Genomic DNA, 7,116 nt, shown 5'->3' with positions numbered 1-7,116 from the left:
AAGGTTACACCCAGCGGCAGTGGGTCAGCGGACCGCTAAGGTTACACCCAGCGGCAGTGGGTCAGCGGACCCCTAACATTAGACCCAGCGGCAGTGGGTCAGCAAACCGCTAACGTTAGACCCAGCGCCAGTGGGTCAGCGGACCCCTAACATAAGGTGCATAGATTTCTGAGACAAAATCCGGCAACTCACATTAGCAGTTGTTGTTTACGCTATCCGCCATTTTCCCAGTCAAAAAGAGTCGATCTCCGAATGCGAATGAACGGACTCCATAGGAGGAAATGTCATTCTTATATGAGGCACCTTTTTCAACTACAAGGTAAATATTGTTTTTCACTAACGACAAAACAATAAATTATCCGTGCATTTATATGGAGCTTTAGGAGCTTTCCATCTTTACTCTCCTCCCTCAACTCTTTTTGACTTGTGAGATGGACGGCGACCGAAATAACAACAGCTACAGTGAGTTGTTCAAAACCTTTCTTTTTAGTAAACGCTGTGTACACAAACAATGTTCTCAATGCTCGAGTTCATGTGTAGAGCCCCTGGCGGTTTCATGTTGTGTCGAGCATTCTTAGTGTTTTAAAAATAGTTATTTTGAGGCTAGCATAAAAGTGCCCCTAGCACTCCCATTCAAAAGGCCATTTGACCGAAAATACGGTGAATCTTAAAAGTGGCGTTTCCGTCCTAATTATGCTTTTAAACGAAAGTCTGACTCGGGTACATTCATAAAAAGACCCTAGATTGCATTTTGGTGAGAGTTACGCTTTAATTTTCTCGCAGACCATTTGTCACAGTAACTGGCGCTAATATCATTGGAAAGCTTAGATTCTGGTTGAGGTGGTTGTGCCAGACTCACGCCTTTGGCTGAGTCTCTATCTGTCAGAGGGAATGCAGGAGACAGTTGTGAAGAAGTTGGTAATTTCAAGGCGCAGATTAACACGTTTGCATGCACTATATCCGTGTCACATTCTCATTAGGGGCTGAGCCCCCCTAAAGGTCTGATCCTAGAATCGCCCCTGCTGCTACTTCATACTTGTACTCCACTACACCTCAGAGGGAAATGTTGTAATGCTTACTGCACTACATTTATCTGACAGCTTTTGCTTTATTGCTTCACGCTGGGCTTGTTTATGCAACAGCTCATTGAGTATTGGATACAATTAAAACTACTGAGGAAATATTTTCCTTTTACATTGGTCCAGTATTAAACGAGATCGCTGCAGTCGGCAACGGCGAAACAAGCTACAATGTAAGTTAATAGGACAATTGTCCAGCTTGTATTTACGTTCATAAAAGTGCGTGTTTTGCCGCTGACAGGCTCAGATTATTATTCTAAGTGTCTGACAACATTATGGAAAGGATTTCTAAGGAGGTCGACCTTTCTATTAAAGAGTAAGACCTTTTTTTAAACATAAAAATTGCTTTAACTAAACCCACCAGACTTCATGTAAATAAACAGTAATTTTAGCATCGTAAAATGGGCATTCTAAAACATCTCTGAGCTCTGAGCAGCGCTTGCTCTGGCTGATCCTGCGTGTGTAGGGTGCACGACTATTCGTTTGGTCAATGTTTTCTTTCTTCCATTCCAATTTCGGGTCTGTCAGTCACAGTGAAAACCGGGGACATTTCCGGGGACAGGTCACCGAAACCGGGGATTGTCCCCGGAAACCGGGGACGTCTGGTAACCCTATGCTAACGTTAGACCCAGCGGCAGTGGGTCAGCGGACCCCTAACGTTAGACCCAGCGGCAGTGGGTCAGCAGACCGCTAACATTAGACCCAGCGGCAGTGGGTCAGCGGACCCCTAACGTTAGACCCAGCGGCAGTGGGTCAGCAGACACCTAACGTTAGACCCAGCAGCAGTGGGTCAGCGGATCGCTAACGTTAGACCCAGCGGCAGTGGGTCAGCAGACACCTAACGTTAGACCCAGCAGCAGTGGGTCAGCGGATCGCTAACGTTAGACCCATTCTGATGTTCAGCTCATTCACTTTAACTGATGCAGTATAAAAGCACGGTGGAACCAGCAAGCCAGCCAGCCGGTGTTAATTGGCTAACGTTAGCTTGCTAACTCTGCCTTAACCCCCTCGCCATATCGTTCACAGAAAATGAGCCAAATGATCTCGTGGCGATAGCAACGTGCTTTGTGTGGATGAAGCATGAAGTTAAGTTGACTAATTTAGCGGCTCGCTCTCCGAGTGTAACGTTACTACTCACTGCTCATTTGTCCGTTACTGCAAAACCTCAGCTCTGAGACATGCTGGAAGTCGGCTTATTATTATCGGTATTTTACATACATTACAAGAAATAAGTGGTACACATGCTGAATGTCTCCTACAGTTTTAGCGCATTGTTAAACATTGACAGTTCGCTCATATTTGAACTCTCATTACAACATTTCTTAAAGATATTTTCTGGCTGTTTTAATGGATGCATCTTGAAAAACAACCTTGAATATAACAATATACAATACAAAGTCATTCTGCTTTACAGTTGTTTTTAAAAAAAACAAAAACTAAGAATAGTATAAACATAACAACACAAAATTATTTTAAAATGATGAAATGTTTCTGAAGTCCGATAGGCTTGCAGGAAATTACTCAATACTTCTGTTTTTGGTCTCCAGCTATAAAACCTAGTTAAATACAATAGATTTCCATGTCCATATCTGTGATTGATGTTAATAGGTCGTTTGACACAGCACAACCTCTCCCAAATCCCAAATATGTCTACAAACAGGTTTCCAAGCATCAGTCATCAGTGAGATACCTGCACATAAAGAGGAGAGACAACAAACTAAATGACTGAGAAATTATGGAGATATCAACATGAGATTATTTCACAATTAGTGAACCAAATGTTAACCAAACTGAAGCTTATCCACCACTATACAGTAAAAATAAAATGGATAGAAAGGCCATTCTCATTCAAATCAACGTAGCGGAATGGTCAGAGCGACAGCCATTTTCATGAGTACCATTGCCATGGCAAAGGCCTGATTGGACCAATGCTTCACTCGTGGGCTGTCGCTTCCGGATTTTAAAACATTTGGAAACTTTCGCATATTTTACAAACACTGTTCACCGAAATGTGCTTCTGAAAACATTTTAATGCAATTAATAAGCTGTGCAGTTGCTGAATCTCTCTTCATTCTCAGTGGTTGAATGTAACTAAGCACATTTACTCAAGTACACTGTAAAAACGAGAACTTGAAATTGCTCATCTTACTTTGATTTTCAATTAAACAGAACAAAAAATACATAATGGCATTGTAAACTTTGTTAAAGTAGTTACTTCAATTCACTGTATTAAGTTTATTGTGATAAGTTGGTCTCAATTCAAAATGTATGGTGGCGCCACTTTGAAATTGAAGTGAATTACTCTGCGCATGCTCAACGCTAAAACAGGGTTTCCTGGGCAGTTCTGCAGGGGTTTTCATCCACATTTTCCGACATGTTGGATTACATCGAGACGAGAACCTCTACCATTCGTGGATGTATTAAAAGAACCATTAAGTCAAAAAGGTGAGTAACGTTATTGTGTTTGAATATAGTACTGCAAAATTGGTTTTGCATTAATCACAGGTATTTTTAATTTTATTTAATCGTGTGCTTGATGCTACACTGCACTTTGCCCGCTAACTAGCGTCAATGTTAAGTCAGCTAACGTTAATATTAGCATGGTAATGTTAAACATAAACTTAGCTAACGTTAGTGGGTTTGACAAATTCGGTGTCTATATTGAACATGCTGGTTATATCCGCTGGTTACCCGGTAAGCGGTCATATTCAGGTCATTACCATTACAGACGAGGCTGTTGCTAACGTTACTTGGCACATGGGGGTGGGGGAGGGGAGACACCGCTCGCTCCCAGGGTCTGGAGGTAACGTTAGATAATGTAATGTTATATCCGTGCTTGGACGATTTCCCTATTATTTCTTGAGCTTTATTAATGCTCTTGGATAATTTCCGGGCCCTGGCGACCAGTCACGCGAAACGATATTAAAATTAAATTACAAATTAAACGTTAGCTACATTTCGTTTTCAAAGGTCTTACATTTTTTTCTTGCATTGACAAATAAATGCGTAACGTCATAAATAAATATTTTGTGTGTGTGACTTAACAATTAACTTCAGTGGTACTTGGATGTTAACATTATGACAGTGCAGGTAACATTATCTACTGTTTACGTCAGTCTTTTGCTTTACGGTCTTGACCGTGGAGTGTGCGCGGTTCACGAGCTCTGTAATCCAAACTCTGGCGCGAATCAGTCAGTTGTTAGAGAACGAAATGTCTCGCACCGTGCTAGTAACAGCTGACGTTAGCTCGTCGGCTTAGAAAGTGTCTGAAGGTCTGACATCTAGAGATGCGGACAACTTGGCGGACGAGGCTGCGGGCAATTGGTCGGAGGTAACGTTAAGTGAGGTAACGTTAACAGTTACCACAACAAGCGGATCCGTGTGCAAGTCAGTCACACTGGCGAACCCTTATTGCTTCACTGTTGCAGGGTATGCGAATGGAAACATCCAAAATGCTAAAGCACATTTAACTACTTTAACGTTACCCAGATGTGCCGATCACCGGGCTCCGTAACCCCGCTGCTTTCGCAAGCAAAAGAGCATAACGGGATGAATAATCACTAAAGCAATTGCTAAAGCATATACGTACATTGGCATATTATATACAGTATAAGTGTGTATCTAAGTGTGCCCCATCCACCGTGTCATTTTTGCCAAGGCATTTGCTGGTTATGTTACAATCACTTTAGAATTTAGGCATTTTAGGTACACATAAACAAAACTAATGCAACGTAATACAATGGCTCTGCATTAAAACCTTTCCTTGATAGGTATTGTGGTCAGTTTATTTAATCTGTTTGAAAGAGGTTTTTTATTTTATTGGTGTATTTGAAGGCTGTTTATGGTGCTAGTTAACTGTACTGGGCCTGGCTCATACTAAGAGGTGTTAATATTTTGTTAACCGTATATTTATGTGTGTAGGATAAACTAAATATTTGTAACCCTTCTCAGTGTATAGTAAATAAGAATAATAGAGATTCAGTTCAGAAACTCATAAGCCTCATGAAGGATGGATTTATTTCAGAGCTATTGTATGACACTGAATTAGTTTAATCTTGATGTACCTAATAATAAACTGACAACTGAATCTACTGTATACCTGCACATGTCCCCACACAGTGTTTAATACATTTGTGCATTTTTACATCTACAACGTTGACCCTGCATATTCCTCACAAAATGTAAACAACTAATTTGTTTATCTAAATGCTTTTTTTCTAACTGCAGTTGTCCTGCATGCTGCTCTGTGGTCAGTCCCACCGGGAAAGGTTTACTAAGGTTCTTCCAACCACAACCCTCTCTTGTTCGCTAGAGGTAGGTATGTTCACATGCAGAGTTGTGCATTTATGTCTATAATATACTCATTTACTAATTTGTTTATAAGGTACATGCAGATATCAGGCTTCAGTTTTTGTTGAATATGATTTAGAGAGGTGTTAATTTATTGTAATGGTCATTTTTGACTCTTTAATATGTGATGTGTTGTACAGAGGCGTATGAAATATTTTAACCCCAATACAAAGAATTTAATAGACTGTAACTGAAGTGTTACAAGCAGCCCAAAATTAAATGGGATGAACAAAATATTAGGAACACCTTTAGTTCTCAGCAAACTAATTACAGCCTCCAAAATGACCATTTAAAATAAAAAAATAGCTCTTTCAACTAGATAAACTAAAATCAAGCATTACAACCTTTATTAAAGGCCAGGTAAGTGATATTGGGAAAAGACTGTTGGTATTTGAACTAAGCAGCAGTACAAACACATTAAGCATTGTACATTTTTATTGCATAAATTTAATAAACCAACAATATAATCGTACTATTTATAACACTTTGTTGTTCTGGATTACTTGTTTTACAGATCCATTAAAAGTAAATAAACTAATTTGCCTTTTAATTCTCATTGCAGTTATCCTATGAAGTGTGGGTTCTGCGGTTTTCTGAGCTCAAGTCAAGAAGCTCTATTGAGGCACCATAGACTACGACACAGAATAGGATCTCACTGGCCCTGTATCTACAGTGACTGTGTGTGTACCTTCAAAACACCTGGCGCGTTAAAATCTCACCTTACCAGATCACATTGCAGGACTGTAAGAAGGCAGGTGACATCGTCTTTTTTCTGTGAGTTATGTGAATTTAAAGAAACTTGTACTGAGCGCACTTTTTTCACTCATCTGGGACATCATTTAAAAAATCAACACACTGTGCATTGCCCCTTCCTGCGGTGTGAGTTTAAAACTAACAATCTTAAAACATTCAGTTCACACAGAAGCAGAAAGCACAAGAATGCAAAGGACATTAGAACTTGTCTAAGAGTGCATTCTGAAAATGAAACCTGTGCCATTGACACTCATATCGTTGACCAGCCAATAGATGACTTTGTTGAGGTAGAGGCATCAGAAAGTGGTTCAAGTAACAACGGTGGGGAAGAATATGTAGAAGCTGAGACTCTTGAACATAAAATTGCATCTCTTTTATCTTTTATTGTATGCAATCAGTATTGCATGTCTCCAAAAGTGCTTTACAGAAAATCGTTGAAGAATTTAATGATATTCTGCACTTTTCTAAAGTTCATTCCCTTCAAAAAAATCAAAGAAGTGTTTACTAAACATAGTATTGAAATAGATGATTGTGTTGTGAAAGAAATTAATGATTCTATATTCCAAACCAATCCACTTATTTTGACTACTGAGGCAAAAGGTGCGCTGTCCACTAATCACAGGAGAAATCTCTATTTTAAACAGCACTTTCCTGTAATTGAACCAACTGAATATACGTATAGCACAACGCATAAAAATACATTTGTGTATGTTTCAATCATTCAGGTTCTAGAGAATTTACTGGGACGGTCAGATTTTTTAGACAAGTTAGTGTTTATTAAAGTAGATAAACCTGGTCAGTACAGGTCCTTTCAAGACGGTGTGTACTTCAAAGAAAACAAACTTTTTGGTGTGCAAGAGACAAGTATTTCTATAGGACTGTACATTGATTTCGAAGTATGTAACCCATTGGGGACATCCAGAAAAATTCATAA

The 7,116-nt window shown here is 39.6% G+C and overlaps 1 long non-coding RNA gene across 1 annotated transcript; it reads left to right on the top strand.

Annotated features, from left to right (window-relative positions):
* Nucleotides 1-3,423: 3,423 nt before the first annotated feature.
* Nucleotides 3,424-6,531, top strand: LOC116040228. Its single transcript, XR_004102613.2, has 3 exons — nucleotides 3,424-3,524; nucleotides 5,307-5,393; nucleotides 5,992-6,531. It is a non-coding gene; the product is annotated as an uncharacterized LOC116040228 (long non-coding RNA).
* The last annotated feature ends 585 nt before the right edge of the window (nucleotides 6,532-7,116 follow it).

The sequence above is a fragment of the Sander lucioperca genome, chromosome 7 (assembly GCF_008315115.2).
Source record: "Sander lucioperca isolate FBNREF2018 chromosome 7, SLUC_FBN_1.2, whole genome shotgun sequence".
Lineage (NCBI taxonomy): Eukaryota > Metazoa > Chordata > Actinopteri > Perciformes > Percidae > Sander > Sander lucioperca.
Note: the sequence above shows the minus strand (reverse complement) of the source record. Positions and strands in the feature narration are given on the sequence as shown.